The sequence below is a fragment of the Mauremys reevesii genome, linkage group 1 (genome assembly GCF_016161935.1).
Source record: "Mauremys reevesii isolate NIE-2019 linkage group 1, ASM1616193v1, whole genome shotgun sequence".
NCBI lineage: Eukaryota > Metazoa > Chordata > Testudines > Geoemydidae > Mauremys > Mauremys reevesii.
In genome coordinates this window covers 247,936,168-247,954,202 of record NC_052623.1, presented here as the reverse complement: position 1 = coordinate 247,954,202, position 18,035 = coordinate 247,936,168, and the positions used below count along the sequence as shown (strand labels likewise).

General features: G+C 42.1%; 2 long non-coding RNA genes across 2 annotated transcripts; both read right to left on the bottom strand.

Moving 5' to 3' along the window:
- Window positions 1-1,610: 1,610 nt before the first annotated feature.
- Window positions 1,611-4,047, bottom strand: LOC120408494. Its single transcript, XR_005600729.1, has 2 exons — window positions 2,889-4,047; window positions 1,611-2,087 (listed from the first exon to the last, which is right to left on the bottom strand). It is a non-coding gene; the product is annotated as an uncharacterized LOC120408494 (long non-coding RNA).
- Window positions 4,048-5,720: 1,673 nt separating this feature from the next.
- On the bottom strand, window positions 5,721-6,976 carry LOC120408499. The gene is made up of 2 exons (XR_005600732.1): window positions 6,647-6,976; window positions 5,721-5,868 (listed from the first exon to the last, which is right to left on the bottom strand). It is a non-coding gene; the product is annotated as an uncharacterized LOC120408499 (long non-coding RNA).
- Window positions 6,977-18,035: the final 11,059 nt, after the last annotated feature.

Sequence of the window (18,035 nt, the reverse complement as noted above, 5' to 3'; positions counted from 1 at the left end):
CACTTGACAGAAACACTTTTCCTATTTGCATTAGTGAGAGTTTTGCTACAACAAATGTACAGACAGAAATGGCATTTTCTCAAATACAATTGCCTGGGCAAGTGTGACACATACTGAATAAAACAACATGAAATACAGATAACTTGAACTCAAAAGTCCTAAATGAAGTGGTTGAAGAAAGATCTCTAGTCCACAGATATTACATGTTAATATAGCCTGGAACACACAGGGACATCCCAGAAGCATTCTGATGCTGTACCATTATTCACAAAAGACAAGCTCTGTAAACTGGGTAACAATAGGCTGCTTAGTCTGAAATCAGAACTGGGCAAATGAACAGAAAAACTGATATGAGATTCAATCAGTAAAGAGCTAAAGGTTGGGAATATAATTAATATCAGTCAACACGTCGTTTTCTTTTCTCCCAGATACAGAAGAAAAAGCAGGTGACACTCATGAGCTGCTCTCTCATTGAGACTCTTTGATTCAGGTTGTTAAATCTAAGAGGAGCCAAAAGCATTAGGGAATGTCTGTGGGTGTGCCAAGAAAGACCCACTCACCCACCCAGTCAGCACAGTAAACTGTTACACTACTATATCATTCAGATGAATACAATGGTTTCAGAACTAACTGCAGTGTTCTTTACTGGAGCCAAATATCTAGGAATAAGTGGTCAATATTCATCTCAGCAAAAGGTCTTAACCACAAGTGACGCAAGGTTCCATAGTTAGACCAAAGGCTAAGAGACTGAACTAGCAATATGAGATGGGAAAATGTTTAAGGTGTTAGTCTGAACCTGAAGAATTTGTCAGGATGTGCAACAAAATGACAGGTAAGTTAAGGAATGGAATATTAGTGAAAATATAATGCTGTTATAAAATCAGAACAAACCAGAGGTATGTTGCAGCACTGTTCCAATTCCCCTCCCCGAAGGAATGGAATGGACAATAGTGAAAAGATGCCATAATGAAATCACAAATGCTTTCTCCTGGAACAGGGCAGCCTATCCCATGTGGGGCTCAGAGTCTTGTGAAAAAATATGATCAAAGTCGGAGAAATTTCCATATGAAAAGATGAAAAATTCTTTATAAAGTAAAAAACAGATACACAAGAGCGCAAATTAGAGAACAAAGTAGGGATAAATGTAGTAAAAAGGATGTGAGAAGCCTGATGCTTCCAGGAAACACCAGCCTCTGAGAGGGTGCTTGCTCCTACCTATTTCCTATCCCACAAATGGCTCGGAGGCCTTCCGGTAAATCACCTTGTGCAGCCTCATCCCAACAGTAACACGGACTCCTCAGCTTCTCAGGCAAGGAGTGGAGAGGCTCTGACTCTCCAAGGCTACCAGCCAGACAGGCCAGGACAGGCTCTTCTTCCCCTTCACTTCCTGACTTGTGTCTCTTGTACCATCTGGGCTAAGGAGTGAGTTAGCCTTTTAACTCTCTCAAGACGATCCCAATCTATCACCCGAGTGTAGTTCCTATTGTCAGATGCACTCAGAGCAACTAAGACGAGCCTCAGTGATCATAGGGCGGGTTCAGCTGCTGTCACAGAGGATTAGGAAGAAACTATTTTCTAAATGCAGGCAAAACACAAGGACCCAATGAGACTGCAAAATGAAATTTCAAAGTTTATTAACAGGTGGTATTGTTCAACTGGTAGCAGGCTCCTTCCATCTTGGGACGTCATCGCGGCGTGTTGTCACTGAAGGAATGTTTCTTTTTGCCATAGCAGATGTTGCAGTGTGAAGGGTCGATGACTTGCACAGGAGAATATTCCAAGCAAACAGGAGTTTACAGGTTTGCAATGAGCGGTTTCTCTCACTGGAGCCTGTCTGCCAGGATTTCCTGCTCAGTCGCTGCTGTTTCCACATGCACAGGCCAACTCCCACTTGCAATCTCCTCCAGCCACACCCTATTCCATATGCAGTCCCCCAGCTTCTGATGATGCCTGCCCTAGACACAGTTCCCTGGGGATTTCTCCATGGATCCAGCTTCTCTGATGCTCCTGGTTTCCAAGCCACAGCTGTTCCCCCGCAACCCTCTGCCCCAGGAGCGAGGGTCCTGCCTTAAGGTCTTTCCTTCTACCTGGCCAGAGGAAGGAGAAAAAGGATAATGGAAATGGTAGTTTTTTTCCATACCAGGTACATAAGGAAAGGTTTCAAAGTGGAGGTTTTTTGTCTGTTTGTTGGTTTGTTTTCAGCAGGGATTTGGCAAAATCTAATCTCACACTGGTTTAAATTAGGAGTAACACAAGTCCATGGACCTGATTCTGATCTCACACTGTGTTCATACAGTGGTGTCATTCATTTACCTGAGAGTAGTTACCTGTAATTTATTGACGTGAATTTTCTAATACAAAAAGTATTTCACCCAATGTGGGGTAACTAGTTTAGACCTCAGTATGATGCGAGGGGTGGGGAGCGGGGGGGAGGAGGAACTGATCACTGGAAGGGAAATTGGTAATTGCCTAGAATCTTGTCTTCATGGCACAGTCTCAACCAGAAATATACATACATGGCCGACGATGGAGGGGTGGTCAAGCAAAATTTGAGTGAGTGAGTGTGGCGACCCTGTGCTCTAGGTCACGCTGCCACTCTCTCAAATTTGTCTCACTGTTCTTCCATCACCACAGAGGGGCAGCTGGGGGAAAACTGTGTGCTGTGACCTCATGGACCAATTCACAATGCCTGGAATGGGGAGTCGGGCCCAGACCTGCAGAAGAGGGGCTGCTAATGTGGGGTTACTTTGCTTTTCAACCCTCCCTCCTCTGGCCTTCCCTCCACACCAGGACCGTGAGCCATGTAGAAACTTCCCACAACCCACTGTTTGGGAAACATATTCCTTTAGAGGATGTTTTTGTGCGTCTGTCAAAAAATACTGACTTACCTAGCCAGCGAAGTAAACAGTTACATTACTGTTTCATTCAAATAATTACAGAGGGTTCAGAACTAATCGCTACATTCTTGATACAGCTCATACTTTTCTGCAAGCAAACAGCTAAGAATAAAATTGGTAATTTTTCGTATCTTGGCAAGGCCATATAGTCCATAGTAAGGCCATAGGTCAATAGATTGACCTGAAAATATGCATATATTGGTGAATGTATATGTATATAGGCTGTTTGTCAGGATGTGCAGCAAAACTGATAGGTGAGACAAGGAATGGGATATTACTGAAAATATAATGCCCATTATAAAATCAGAAGGCCCTGGAAGAATGTTGCAGCACTGTTCCAAAAATTCTCAAGAAGGACTGGATAATACCGAAAATATGACATCATCAAATCATAAGACAGTCTAACAACAGTGTTCAAATTCTGGGCAGCTTATCTCATTGGGTTTCAGAGATGGCTGAAAAAAATAATGATCCAAGGCAGAGAAACTTCCATATGAAAAAAGAAAAAACTTGGGACAGTTTATTGAGGGGAAAAAGAGGTAGAGGAATGATAGATATATGATAGATAGGTTGTGTAGAAGATAGTAAAAAGGATGTAAGAATCCTGATCCTTCCTGGAAATAACCAACATCTGGCTGAGACGGCTAGGAAGAAACTGTTAATTGTCATAAATCCACCTAGTATTTCCAAACCTATGCAAAGACACAATGAGACTGCAAAATGAAATTTCAAAGTTTATTGACAGGTGGCATTGTTCAAATGGTAGCTGGTTCCTTGCAGGTTAGGAAGTCATCGCGGGGTGTCGTCACTGAAGGGTTGATTCTTTTTGCCATAGCAGATATCGCAGAGTGAAGGGTCGATGATTTGCACAGGAGAATGGGAGAAATCAGGAAATTAAAAAATCCTCCTTCTCCTCCTCCTCCGAGTTCGCTCTCTACCTCTACGACCTCTTCTCCTTCTGCCATGTCGTCTTCTCCTCCTTCCATGTCGACCCCCGCGGCTTCCCCTTCGTCGCCTTCTGCGACGGCTCCTGCTTCTGCTCCTGCTGCGTCTGTACCTTGCCATTTCCGGAGAAGATTATGGCTTTCAAGATCTCCGCAGCTGGAGCACCAGCTCCGTAGGAGGCAGCCAACCTGTCTGGTGGGATGTCCTCATCTTGTGAGCTGAGCTGGCAGCTCTGGCCTTTATATAGAGGGGCTGATAACTGTGACAAAAACCTACCGGGTCACTCACCTGTGATGAACTATAATGGGCTTGTTCAGACATGGGCATCAATTTTACTGTATCGCAAAATGTCCATATAAGGAAAATACCAGCTGTCCTGATCATGTCATTAACACTTTCCACTGAAATGACTATATAAGGACAAAGCCACAAGTTTTGACCCTATATGGACATAAAATGGTTCTTTGTTGAAATGACAGTATAACCACAAAAACAACATCACAAACACCCTGAAGTTAGGAGGACGCAGCCAACTATGAAGCTATGGAATTGTTTGCCTCCACATTACCCTTGCCTTGTTGGATTAATTTTGCCAATGTTTGGGTGACTTGATTTAAACTGTGGATCTATTCGGCCTACCTGTCTTTGGTGGAATTTCCTGAGCTTGTTCGTTGAGCTGGTACTCTGACCTTTATGTAGAGAGGCTGATTAGTATGACCCACTTTGCCCTATTATTCGGCTGTGATAAACTAGAATTAAGCGATATATGGCCATCAAATTTACTGTACAGCAAAGTGTGTATGTAAGAAAACAAATAGATTTTTCCCTTTTTATAAACACTTTGAAAGTTAATGTATGTAGGTCACACTTATCAGAGGGGAATGCAGTGACCAGTTGATACTATCATATCTCTTCACTACATAATGGCAACACCCATCATGACACCCAACCATCAGAAATGAGAAGTTGCCCTTCCTAATTTGATCTACTTTGATTACTACCCATGTGTTCATTTATGAACTCCAGGAGATGGCACTATCTCAGTCCTAATTGTGTTTTCTTGACTTTGAACATTTATGTACCTAAAAAGGTTGCTTTTAAGATCATGTGAAATGCTTTGGATCTCGTGCCCTTTTTTTGTTTTGTTTTTTGCAAAGTGAATAAAAGTATCATATGGCCCCAAAAGGTTTCACCTTTGTTTCCTGAGGGCAATTGAAACAGCACGTGAATTACAAGTTAAAAGAGATGGCTGATTTATACTGTGTGTATCTTTTTCCCTGCAGCAAATGAATAACTTCAATATTGTTGTCAAGTGCACAGTGTAGTATTTTGGGGTGATAAAATAATTAAGTATTAAAACATTGTGATCCATGTGTCGTTGAGAGGACTAAAGATTTGTGAAAAAATGGTCAAAAGCTTAAAACCAAACCCATGATTTGAATACAGTGGGCCAAATTCCCCTTTCCATTTCAAGCAAGCAGGAATGTAACCCATTACATTTGTAGTAAAAAGGAAGGTATTTTTGCCACTAGAACTAACAGTCTTTCAATAGCAGTTGTTACAATTTGAAAATAATAGGCTTGATTCTCCATTCACACCAGTTTTATATCACTATAACTCTATAAACTCTTATGGAGCTAACTCCTAATTGACACTGGTATAACTGAGAGGATGATCAAGCCAATCCTTTTCACTGGAAATGTCTAAATCAAATATGTTATAGACATTTCCACTTCATATTCTACAAAATCTTCTTGGCTTTATCCCTCTTCTCAGTCACCTGTGTGATGCGTACCATTAGTTATGCACTCACACTCGCTCCTGTCATGCCTCTATTACATCTGACCAGGCAAGTCTCAGAATAAGGAAACCTCTCAATAGAATCAGTACTGTCTGTTCGCAAGGTCGTCTTTGAACTGATGTGGCATTCACCTCTATAGTACGACGTCTTCCATAAATGCTGTCCTTGTGCTTATCCAAAGCATTCACAGTCAAAGACTCTAGAACTTGCTGGATGTTCACTGGCCTTCAAATATATAGATTGAATGTACTCAGTTCTTCAGGAAATCCTAGGCCCTTTCATGTTTTTTCACACATGTATGAAAGATGAGAAAGCTTGCAAATCATCTATCTCATGATGCATTAGATGGAACATCTTGGAGGCGCACTTCCTGAGGGAGGGGTGACAACATATCTTTTGGAGGGCAAGTATGCACAAATTCACGTAGTCACTGACAGTTTTAATCACAAGAACCATACAGACTCTACAAAACAGACCCACCTCAATAACCAAACAGGCCTCTGTTGCTATGTTTTATTGATTTTCACACCTCTCTGAGCCTTCCTTCTGTTTTCCCACATTCCCTACACTCCCCCCAGTCTGTTTCCCCATTCCCATGTTTTCCTGCTCCCTCATAGTTTCCTGTCCAATTTCCAAACAACAGAGAGAGCCACATTACAATCACATTCTCTGAGGGCAGCCCAGGTTCAATTTCTTCAGAAAAAAGATGGGAGTCATCAGTCAACTTCACTGAACAAGCTTTCTTTCTCCACATTCTTTCTCTGGCTTTCACAGAAAAAATAAAACAGTGCAGTATGAAGCATGTGGGTTACACTTTGACTTCAGACCAGCAAGCCAAAGCTGCTGAGCCAGTAAGCTCACAAAGGCCTGCACTAGAGACCTCACAAAAGCCTGAGGCTTAACATCAGCCCAGAGAGCCAGAGGTGCTGATCTAGAAAACCTTACAAAGACCTGTGCTTTGACAAGAGCCAGTAGCCTCACAGGGGCCTGACTTTGACTTTACCCCAGCAAGGTTGTGGTGCTGTGCCCGACACCTGAGGCCTGTGTCCAGACATCATGCTAGGAAGATGGAGATACCGAGCTAGTATCCCGACAAAGTCCCGCTTGGCTTCAGCCCGGAGCCTGGAAGTGCTGTAGCTGGAACTCTGTGTCAGTGCTTTGACCATTACCAACCCAGCATGTTGTATGTGCTGAGCTAGTGACCTCATAGCAGCCCGTTCTTTGATATCAACCCACTATGCTACATTTGAGGAACAAGTGACCTCATAGAGGCCGGTACTTGGACATAAGCCCAGAAACCTAGAGGCCATTAACCACATTAACCACATAAAGGCCTGTTGCCTTGGCGCCAGCCATCATTCTAGAATGTGTTGAGATTTGACTTTATCCCAGCAAGCTAAAGGTCCTGAGCTGGTAACCCTCCAAGGCTTGTGCATTTACATCAACCCAGCATGCTATAATTGGTCAGCTAGTGACCTCACAGAGGCCTTTGCACTGAATTCAGCCTGTGGTGATCAGATCAGTGTGGGAAAAAGAATGAGCTAGTGAACTCACAGAAAGTGCTTTAAGTCCCATTTACTCTTCTGGAGTGACACAAGAGGGATTTAAGAAGAGCTGAGGAGCTGGCCTTCTGCAGTTATAAAAACTCAGGACCTATTTATCTGGAATGACTACAACCCTTGGAAATTATTAAAAATCAATAATAATACTGTTTTCACATGTAGTGGCAAATGAGACATACAGCTTGTCTGAGTTGGCCATCTTCACAGATTAAGTTTACAGAATCCAAGCCTTTATTTGTTTTGATCACAATAGGAAATTCTATCTATCCAATTACTGAAGCTTGCAGCAAATTGAATTGATTTATGGACTAGCACAGGGGTAGGCAACCTGCATTTTGAAAACTTTAGCCCTCAGTCTCTCAGGAGGCTGTGTTTTGTGTAAAGCGTCACAGGCCAACTGGAATCCATCATTTAAGCAAATGGATACCTTCTTGAACAAGAAATACGTGCCTTCACTTGACAGAAACACTTTTCCTATTTGCATTACTGAGAGTTTTGCTACAATAAATGTACTGAGAGAAATGGCATTTTCTTAAATACAATTGCCTCGGCAACATGAAAGTAGGGCGGATATATATTTTTTTTCTGGGGGGGTGTTGATCTGTGTGTGTTGATCTGATTTCTTGATGGGCTTCTCATGTTGCAGAGGAGAAAGAATATTCTGGATGCTGAATGCTTACAAAGGATGGATAGCTCACTTTACCTTTAGGGAGAATGCTTTTGAAAAATCTCTCCATAATGACCACGACATCTCTTTGCAGAAAAGAGAGGAGAATTAAAAGTAAGTAAAGTCCAATTAAAAGAAACATGGTGAAAATTCAGGTAATTTTGCTAGGGACAAATATTTTTCAGCTCAGTTCCATAAGGGATTAGTTTAAACAGATATCTCAGAATTGCACAATACATTTATAACACTGTCAATAACATTTCTAATGGGAAGAGCCCATCACTAAATACACTCCCTAGTTAAAACAGATTCATGTTTTCCAGTTTTTCCTGGACAAGTAATCTTTCCCCTCAAGAAAATTTTGCTCGGTTAGATGTCCTGGGAATGAATGTCTGTCTTTATCACAGATGCAAAAGATTCACCCCTGAAAATATTATAGCTGTTCTAAGAGACAGTCTACATGGGAACACTCCAAAACTATATTCCAAATGAACTGAAGATGTGAATGTAAAGTGGATTTTTTAAACTGAATTGCATTCAGAATTAATGCAGCTTTATTCAGTTTAGCTTATTTTAGTTTAGCTAAACCAAATTAAGGCCAGCCACTTTAATTCTGAATTAGAGTATCCACACAGAGGTTTAATGCAATTTAACTAATCCTCTTTAAATTAATACTTGTAGTTAATTCAGATTAACTTTCCTGAGTGTTCCTGTGTAGACAAGTCCTAAAATTTGAGTGGCATGAGAGGTGTACCACAACTCAGAGACAAAGACATTTCAGCTGCTAGGTCTTGTAAGGCACCAGCCCTAGTTACTTCCCCTAACAGCTTGAATGAATGGCGAAAGTGAAGAGGTATTTTTCTAGAGTTGACAAAAAAGAGAAGGGTTGCAAATACCCCAAGTACTGTGTCTTAAACAGTTACAACTCTGGAGAAACAATAGCAGTTCTTATTTGGGCCCCTGATTGGGAGTGGGGTGGAAGAAGTGGCAACCTAATAGAGGACTAAGGTTCTTCAGGCCTAGTCACTGCTGGATAGTCCAGTCCAGTCTCTTATTCCAAGCAAACAGGAGTTTATAGGTTTGCAGTTAGCGATTTCTCTCACTGGAGCCTGTCTGCCAGGATTTCCTGCTCAGTCGCTGCTGTTTCCACATGCACAGGCCAACTCCCACTTGCAATCTCCTCCAGCCACACCCTATTCCATATGCAGTCCCCCAGCTTCTGATGATGCCTGCCCTAGACACAGTTCCCTGGGGATTTCTCCATGGATCCAGCTTCTCTGATGCTCCTGGTTTCCAAGCCACAGCTGTTCCCCCGCAACCCTCTGCCCCAGGAGCGAGGGTCCTGCCTTAAGGTCTTTCCTTCTACCTGGCTAGAGGAAGGGGATGTACTGTGAGAAAAAGGATAATGGAAATGGTAGTTTCTTCCATACCAGGTGCATCACTCCCTTATCACCATAAGGAAAGGTTTCAAAGTGGAGGTTTTTTGTCTTTTTTCTGGTTTGTTTTCAGCAGGGATTTGGCAAAATCTAATCTCACACTGGTTTAAATTAGGAGTAACACAAGTCACTGGAATGGAAATTGGTAATTGCCTAGAATCTTGTCTTCATGGCACAGTCTCAACCAGAAATATACATACATGGCCGATGATGGAGGGGTGGCCTGGCAAAATTTGAGTGAGTGAGTTCTGCGACCCTGTGCTCCAGGTCACGCTGCCACTCCCTCAAATTTGTCTCGCTGACCTTCCATTACCACAGAGGGGCAGCTGGGGGAAAACTGTGTGTTGTGACCTCATGGACCAATTCACAATGCCTGGAATGGGGAGTTGCGCCCAGCCCTGCAGAAGAGGAGCTGCTGCTGCGGCGTGAGTTCGCTTTCTGACCCCCACTCCTCTGGCCTTCCCTCCACACCAGGACCGTGAGCCATGTAGAAACTTCCCACAACCCACTGGTGGGTCACAACCCATTGTTTGGGAAACATATTCCTTTAGAGGATGTTTTTGTGGGTGTGTGAATAAATAGTGACTTACCCAGCCAGTGAAGTAAACTGTTACACAAATAATTACAGAGGGTTCAGAACTAATCGCTACATGCTTGGTACAGCACATACTTTTCTACAGGGAAACAGCTAGGAATAAAATTGGTAATTTTTCGTGTCTTGGCAAGGCCATATAGTCCCTGGTAAGGGTATAGTTCAACAGATTGACCTGAAAATATGCATATGTTGGAGAATATATATAGGCTGTTTGTCAGGATGTGAAGCAAAACTGATAGGTGAGACAAGGAATGGGATATTACTGAAAATATAATGCCCATTATAAAATCAGAAGGCACCGGAAGAATGTTGCAGCACTGTTCCAAAAAAATCTCAAGAAGGTATGGAATGGATAATACTGAAAATATTCCATCATCAAATATTAAGACCGTCTAACAACAGTGTTCAAATTCTGGGCAGCTAATGTCATTTGACTTTCAGAGATGGTTGAAAATAATGGCTCAAAGGCAGAGAAACTTCAGTATGAAAAAAGAAAAAAAACTGGGGACAGTTTTATTGAGGAAAAAACCAGTACAGTAAATATTTAGTGCAGAAGGTAGTAAAAAGGATGCTCAAATCCTGATCCTTCCAGGAAATAACCAACCTCTGGCTGAGAGGCTAGGAAGAAATTATAAACTGTTATAAATACACCCAATATTTCCAAACCTATGCAAAGACCCAATGAGACTGCAAAATGAAATTTCAAAGTTTATTGACAGGTGGCATTGTTCAAATGGTAGCTGGTTCCTTGCATCTTAGGAAGTCATTGCGGGGTGTTGTCACTGAAGGGTTGTTTCTTTTTGCCATAGCAGACATTGCAGAGTGGTGGGTCGATGACTTGCACAGGAGAAATCAGGAAATTAAAAACTCCTTCTTCTTCTCCTCCTCCTCCTGCGAGTTCTCTCTCTACCTCTACGACCTCTTCTCCTTCTGCCATGTCGTCTTCTCCTCCTTCCATGCCGACCCCCGCGGCCTCCCCTCCGTCGCCTTCTGCGACGGCTCCTGCTTCTGCTCCTGCTGCGTCTGTACCTTGCCATTTCTGGAGAAGATTATGGCTTTCAAGATCTCCGCAGCTGGAGCACCAGCTCCGTAGGAGGCAGCCAACCTGTCTGGTGGGATGTCCTTAGTTTGTGAGTTGAGCTGGCAGCTCTGGCCCTTATATAGAGGGCTGATAACTGTGACAAAAACCTACCGGGTCACTCACCTGTGATGAACTATAATGGGCTTGTTCAGACATGGGCATCAATTTTACTGTATAGCAAATTGTCCATATAAGGAAAACACCAGCTGTCCTGATCATGTCATTAATTAACACTTTCCACTGAAATGACTATATAAGGACAAAGCCACAAGTTTTGACCCTATATGGACATAAAATGGTTCTTTGTTGAAATGACAGTATAACCACAAAAACAACATCACAAACACCCTGAAGTTAGGAGGACGCAGCCAACTATGAAGCTTTGGAATTGTTTGCCTCTACATTACCCTTGCCTTGCTGGATTAATTTTGTCAATGTTTGGGTGACTTGATTTTAACTGTGGATCTATTCGGCCTACCTGTCTTTGGTGGAATTTCCTGAGCTTGTTAGTTGAGCTGGCACTCCGACCTTTATGTAGAGAGGCTGATAAGTATGACCCACATTGCCCTATTATTCAGCTGTGATAAACTAGAATTTAGCAATATATGGCCATTAAATTTACTGTACAGCAAAGTATCTATGTAAGAAAACAAATAGATTTTTTTCCCCTTTTATAAACACTTTGGAAGTTGATTTATGTCGGTCACACTTATCAGAGGGGAAAGCAGTGACCAGTTGATATTATCATATCTCTTCATTACATAATGGCAACACCCTTCATGACACCCAACCATCAGAAATGAGAAGCTGCCCTTCCTAATTTGATCTACTTTGATTACTACCCATGTGTTCATTTAAGAAGTCCCGGAGAAGGCACTAACTCAGTCCTAATTCTGTTTTCTTGACTTTGAACATTTAGGTGCCTAAAATGGTTGCTTCTAATATCATGTGAAATGATTTGGGTCTAGTGCCTCTTTTTTTTTTTTTTTTTGGTGCAAAGTGAGAAAAAGTAACTTATGGCCCCAAAAGGTTTCATCATTGTTTCCTGAGGGCAATTGAAACAGTATGTGAATTACAAGTCAAAAGAGGCAAAGAATCCTGTGGCACCTTATATACTAACAGACGTTTTGCAGCATGAGCTTTCGTGGGTGAATACCCACTTCGTCGGATGCAAGTTAAAAGAGATGGCTGATTTATACTATTTGTAACTTGTATCCTGCAGCAAATGAATAACTTCAATATTGTTGTCAAATGCACACTGTAGTATTTTGGGGTGATAAAATAATTAAGTGTTGATACATCGTGATCCATGTGTCATTGAGAGAACTAAAGATTTGTGAAAAAATGCTCAAAAGCTTAAAACCAAATCTATGATTTGAATATAGTCTGTCTAATTCCCCTTTCCATTTCAGGCAAGCAGGAATGTAACCCATTACATTTCTAGTAAAAAGGAAGGTATTTTTGCCACTAAAATGAACAGTCTTTCAATAGCAGCTGTTACAGTTTGAAAATAATAGGCTTGATTCTCCATTCACACCAGTTTTATATCATTATAACTCTATAAACTCTTATGGAGCTAACTCCTAATTGACACTGGTATAACTGAGAGGATGATTAAGGCAATACTTTTGCACTGGAAATGTATAAATTAAATATGTTATAGACTTCTGTCATAAACAGATAGTTAAAGGTTATTGCCTCTTTTACTTGTAAAGGGTTAAGAAGTTCACCTAGCCTAGCTGACACGTGACCAGAGGAACCAATGGGGGAACAGGATGTTTCAAAAGGAAGGAGGGAAGTTCCCTTTGGCTTGGTCAGTTTCAGTTTTGGCCGGAGTGGAAAAGATCAAGGAACCAGCCTCTTATCAGAGTAGTGAGTATCAGAAACAAATACATAGGTTTATGTTTATTTTCTTTTGTGACTTTGTGCAATTAGAGGAATGATCAAATTAGGGATTCTTTTGTGTACTAAGTTTTTGCCCAGGGGAACATCCTCTGTGTTTTGAATCTGTTGTCTGTGAGAGTAGCTGGTACGCTAATCTCTTCCAGAGGTTTTTTTCTTTTACCTTTCTTTTCTTTAATTAAAAGCCTTTTTTTTTTTAAAGAACCTGATTGATTTTTTCTTGTTTTTAGATGCAAGGGGATTGGATCTGGATTCACCAGGGACTGGTGAGGGAAGAAGGGGGGGGAGGGGAATGAGTAACTCTTCCTTGTTTTAAGATCCAAGGGGTTTGGATCGGTGTTCACCAGGGAATTGGTGGAGAAGTCTCTCAAGTTTACCCAGGGAGGGAAAGGTTTTGGGGGGGAAGACAGAGTTTTCCAAATGATTCAAATATTTGGATGGTGGCAGCATACTGATCTAAGCTGGTAATTAAGCTTAGGGTTTCTCATGCAGGTCCCCACATATGTACCCTAAAGTTCAGAGTGGGGGTGAAACATATGACTACTTCTCCACTTCATATTCTACAATATCTTCTTGGCTTCATCTCTCTTCTCAGTCACCTGTGTGATGCATACCATTAGTCATGCACTCACACTTCTTCCTGTCATACCTTTATTACATCTGACCAGGCAAGTCTCAGAATAAGGAAACCTCTCAATAGAATAAGTACTGTGTGTTCCATTTGGACAAGGTGGGCTTTTGAACTGATGTGGCATTCAGCCCCAAAGTACTCCATCTTTCATAAATCCCAAGGTAGTCTTGCTGTCCTTATGCTTCTCCAAAGCATTCACAGTCAAAGAAGAGACTCTAGAACTTGCTGGATGTTCACTGGCCTTCAAAATATAGATTGAATGTACTCAGTTCCTCAGGAAATCCTAGGCCCTTTCATGTTTTTCCACTCATGTATGAAAGCCGAGAAAGCTTGCAAATCATCTATCTCATGATTCATTAGATGGAACATCTTGGGGGCACAAAGCAAAAAACCTTATCTCTTCATTAAACATCAGGGCCCTGTCCCTAAGTGAGGGCTTACAACATATGTTTTGGAGGGCTAGTATGCACAAATTCACGTAGTCACTGACAGTTTTAATCACAAGAACCATACAGATCCTACAAAACAGATCCACCTCAATAACCAAACAGGCCTCTCTAGAAGCATTGTTTTGAGATCAGTAAATGGCTATGTGAGTAGAAAATCATTACGAGGCAAAATATTTTTTCTGTCATGAGATCAGATCATCTCCCCCAACCTCCAATCTAGATATCGTTGTGTATGTGTTTCATTAATTGGCTGCCTCAGTTTGGTTGCTATGTTTTATTAATTTTCACACCTCTCTGAGCCTTCCTTCTGTTTCCCCACATTCCCTACACTCCCCCCAGTCTGTTTCCCCATTCCCATGTTTTCCTGCTCCCTCATAGTTTCCTGTCCAATTTCCAAACAACAGAGAGAGCCACATTACAATCACATTCTCTGAGGGCAGCCCAGGTTCAATTTCTTCAGGAAAAAGATGGGAATCATCAGTCAACTTTACTGGACAAGCCTTCTTTCTCCACATTCTTTCTCTGGCTTTCACAGAAAAAATAAAACAGTGCAGTATGAAGCATGTGGGTTACACTTTGACTTCAGACCAGCAAGCCAAAGCTGCTGAGCCAGTAAGCTCACAAAGGCCTGCACTAGAGACCTCACAAAAGCCTGAGGCTTAACATCAGCCCAGAGAGCCAGAGGTGCTGATCTAGAAAACCTTACAAAGACCTGTGCTTTGACAAGAGCCAGTAGCCTCACAGAGGCCTGACTTTGACTTTACCCCAGCAAGGTAGTGGTGCTGTGCCCGACACCTGAGGCCTGTGTCCAGACATCATGCTAGGAAGATGGAGATGCGAGCTAATATCCTGACAAAGTCCTGCTTGGCTTCAGCCAGGAGCCTGGAAGTGCTGTAGCCAGAACTCTGTGTCAGTGCTTTGACCATAACCAACCCAGCATGTCTTATGTGCTGAGCCAGTGACCTCATAGCAGCCCGTTCTTTGATATCAACCCACTATGCTACATTTGAGGAACAAGTGACCTCATAGAGGCCTGTACTTGGACATAAGCCCAGAAACCTAGAGGCCATTAACCACATTAACCACATAAAGGCCTGTTGCCTTGGCGCCAGCCATCATTCTAGAATGTGTTGAGATTTGACTTTATCCCAGCAAGCTAAAGGTCCTGAGATGGTAACCCTCCAAGGCCTGTGCATTTACATCAACCCAACACGCTATAATTGGTCAGCTAGTGACCTCACAGAGGCCTTTGCACTGAATTCAGCCCGTGGTGATCAGATCAGCATGGGAAAAAGAATGAGCTAGTGAACTCTTCTGGAGTGATACAAGAGGGATTTAAGAAGAGCTGAGGAGCTGGCCTTCTGCAGTTATAAAAACTCAGGACCTATTTATCTGGAATGACTACAACCCTTGGAATTTATTAAAAATCAATTATAATACTGTTTTAACAGGTAGTGGCGAATGAGACATACAGCTTGTCTCAGTTAGCCATCTTCACAGATTAAGTCTATAGAATCCAAGCCTTTATTTGTTTTGACCACAATAGGAAATTCTATCTATCCAATTACTGAAGCTTGCAGCAAATTGAATAGATTTATGGACTCGTAGTTAGAATTTTAATTATAACCTGAATTTTGAAAACTTTAGCCCTCAGTCTCTCAGTAGGCTGTGTTTTGTGTAAAGCGTCACAGGCCAACTGGAATCCATCATTTAAGCAAATGATACCTTCTTGAACAAGAAATACATGCCGTCACTTGACAGAAACACTTTTCCTATTTGCATTAGTGAGAGTTTTGCTACAACAAATGTACAGACAGAAATGGCATTTTCTCAAATACAATTGCCTGGGCAAGTGTGACACATACTGAATAAAACAACATGAAATACAGATAACTTGAACTCAAAAGTCCTAAATGAAGTGGTTGAAGAAAGATCTCTAGTCCACAGATATTACATGTTAATATAGCCTGGAACACACAGGGACATCCCAGAAGCATTCTGATGCTGTACCATTATTCACAAAAGACAAGCTCTGTAAACTGGGTAACAATAGGCTGCTTAGTCTGAAATCAGAACTGGGCAAATGAACAGAAAAACTGATATGAGATTCAATCAGTAAAGAGCTAAAGGTTGGGAATATAATTAATATCAGTCAACACGTCGTTTTCTTTTCTCCCAGATACAGAAGAAAAAGCAGGTGACACTCATGAGCTGCTCTCTCATTGAGACTCTTTGATTCAGGTTGTTAAATCTAAGAGGAGCCAAAAGCATTAGGGAATGTCTGTGGGTGTGCCAAGAAAGACCCACTCACCCACCCAGTCAGCACAGTAAACTGTTACACTACTATATCATTCAGATGAATACAATGGTTTCAGAACTAACTGCAGTGTTCTTTACTGGAGCCAAATATCTAGGAATAAGTGGTCAATATTCATCTCAGCAAAGGTCTTAACCACAAGTGACGCAAGGTTCCATAGTTAGACCAAAGGCTAAGAGACTGAACTAGCAATATGAGATGGGAAAATGTTTAAGGTGTTAGTCTGAACCTGAAGAATTTGTCAGGATGTGCAACAAAATGACAGGTAAGTTAAGGAATGGAATATTAGTGAAAATATAATGCTGTTATAAAATCAGAACAAACCAGAGGTATGTTGCAGCACTGTTCCAATTCCCCTCCCCGAAGGAATGGAATGGACAATAGTGAAAAGATGCCATAATGAAATCACAAATGCTTTCTCCTGGAACAGGGCAGCCTATCCCATGTGGGGGCTCAGAGTCTTGTGAAAAAATATGATCAAAGTCGGAGAAATTTCCATATGAAAAGATGAAAAAATTCTTTATAAAGAAAAAAACAGATACACAAGAGCGCAAATTAGAGAACAAAGTAGGGATAAATGTAGTAAAAAGGATGTGAGAAGCCTGATGCTTCCAGGAAACACCAGCCTCTGAGAGGGTGCTTGCTCCTACCTATTTCTTATCCCACAAATGGCTCGGAGGCCTTCCGGTAAATCACCTTGTGCAGCCTCATCCCAACAGTAACACGGACTCCTCAGCTTCTCAGGCAAGGAGTGGAGAGGCTCTGACTCTCCAAGGCTACCAGCCAGACAGGCCAGGACAGGCTCTTCTTCCCCTTCACTTCCTGACTTGTGTCTCTTGTACCATCTGGGCTAAGGAGTGAGTTAGCCTTTTAACTCTCTCAAGACGATCCCAATCTATCACCCGAGTGTAGTTCCTATTGTCAGATGCACTCAGAGCAACTAAGACGAGCCTCAGTGATCATAGGGCGGGTTCAGCTGCTGTCACAGAGGATTAGGAAGAAACTATTTTCTAAATGCAGGCAAAACACAAGGACCCAATGAGACTGCAAAATGAAATTTCAAAGTTTATTAACAGGTGGTATTGTTCAACTGGTAGCAGGCTCCTTCCATCTTGGGACGTCATCACGGTGTGTTGTCACTGAAGGAATGTTTCTTTTTGCCATAGCAGATGTTGCAGTGTGAAGGGTCGATGACTTGCACAGGAGAATATTCCAAGCAAACAGGAGTTTACAGGTTTGCAATGAGCGGTTTCTCTCACTGGAGCCTGTCTGCCAGGATTTCCTGCTCAGTCGCTGCTGTTTCCACATGCACAGGCCAACTCCCACTTGCAATCTCCTCCAGCCACACCCTATTCCATATGCAGTCCCCCAGCTTCTGATGATGCCTGCCCTAGACACAGTTCCCTGGGGATTTCTCCATGGATCCAGCTTCTCTGATGCTCCTGGTTTCCAAGCCACAGCTGTTCCCCCGCAACCCTCTGCCCCAGGAGCGAGGGTCCTGCCTTAAGGTCTTTCCTTCTACCTGGCCAGAGGAAGGAGAAAAAGGATAATGGAAATGGTAGTTTTTTTCCATACCAGGTACATAAGGAAAGGTTTCAAAGTGGAGGTTTTTTGTCTGTTTGTTGGTTTGTTTTCAGCAGGGATTTGGCAAAATCTAATCTCACACTGGTTTAAATTAGGAGTAACACAAGTCCATGGACCTGATTCTGATCTCACACTGTGTTCATACAGTGGTGTCATTCATTTACCTGA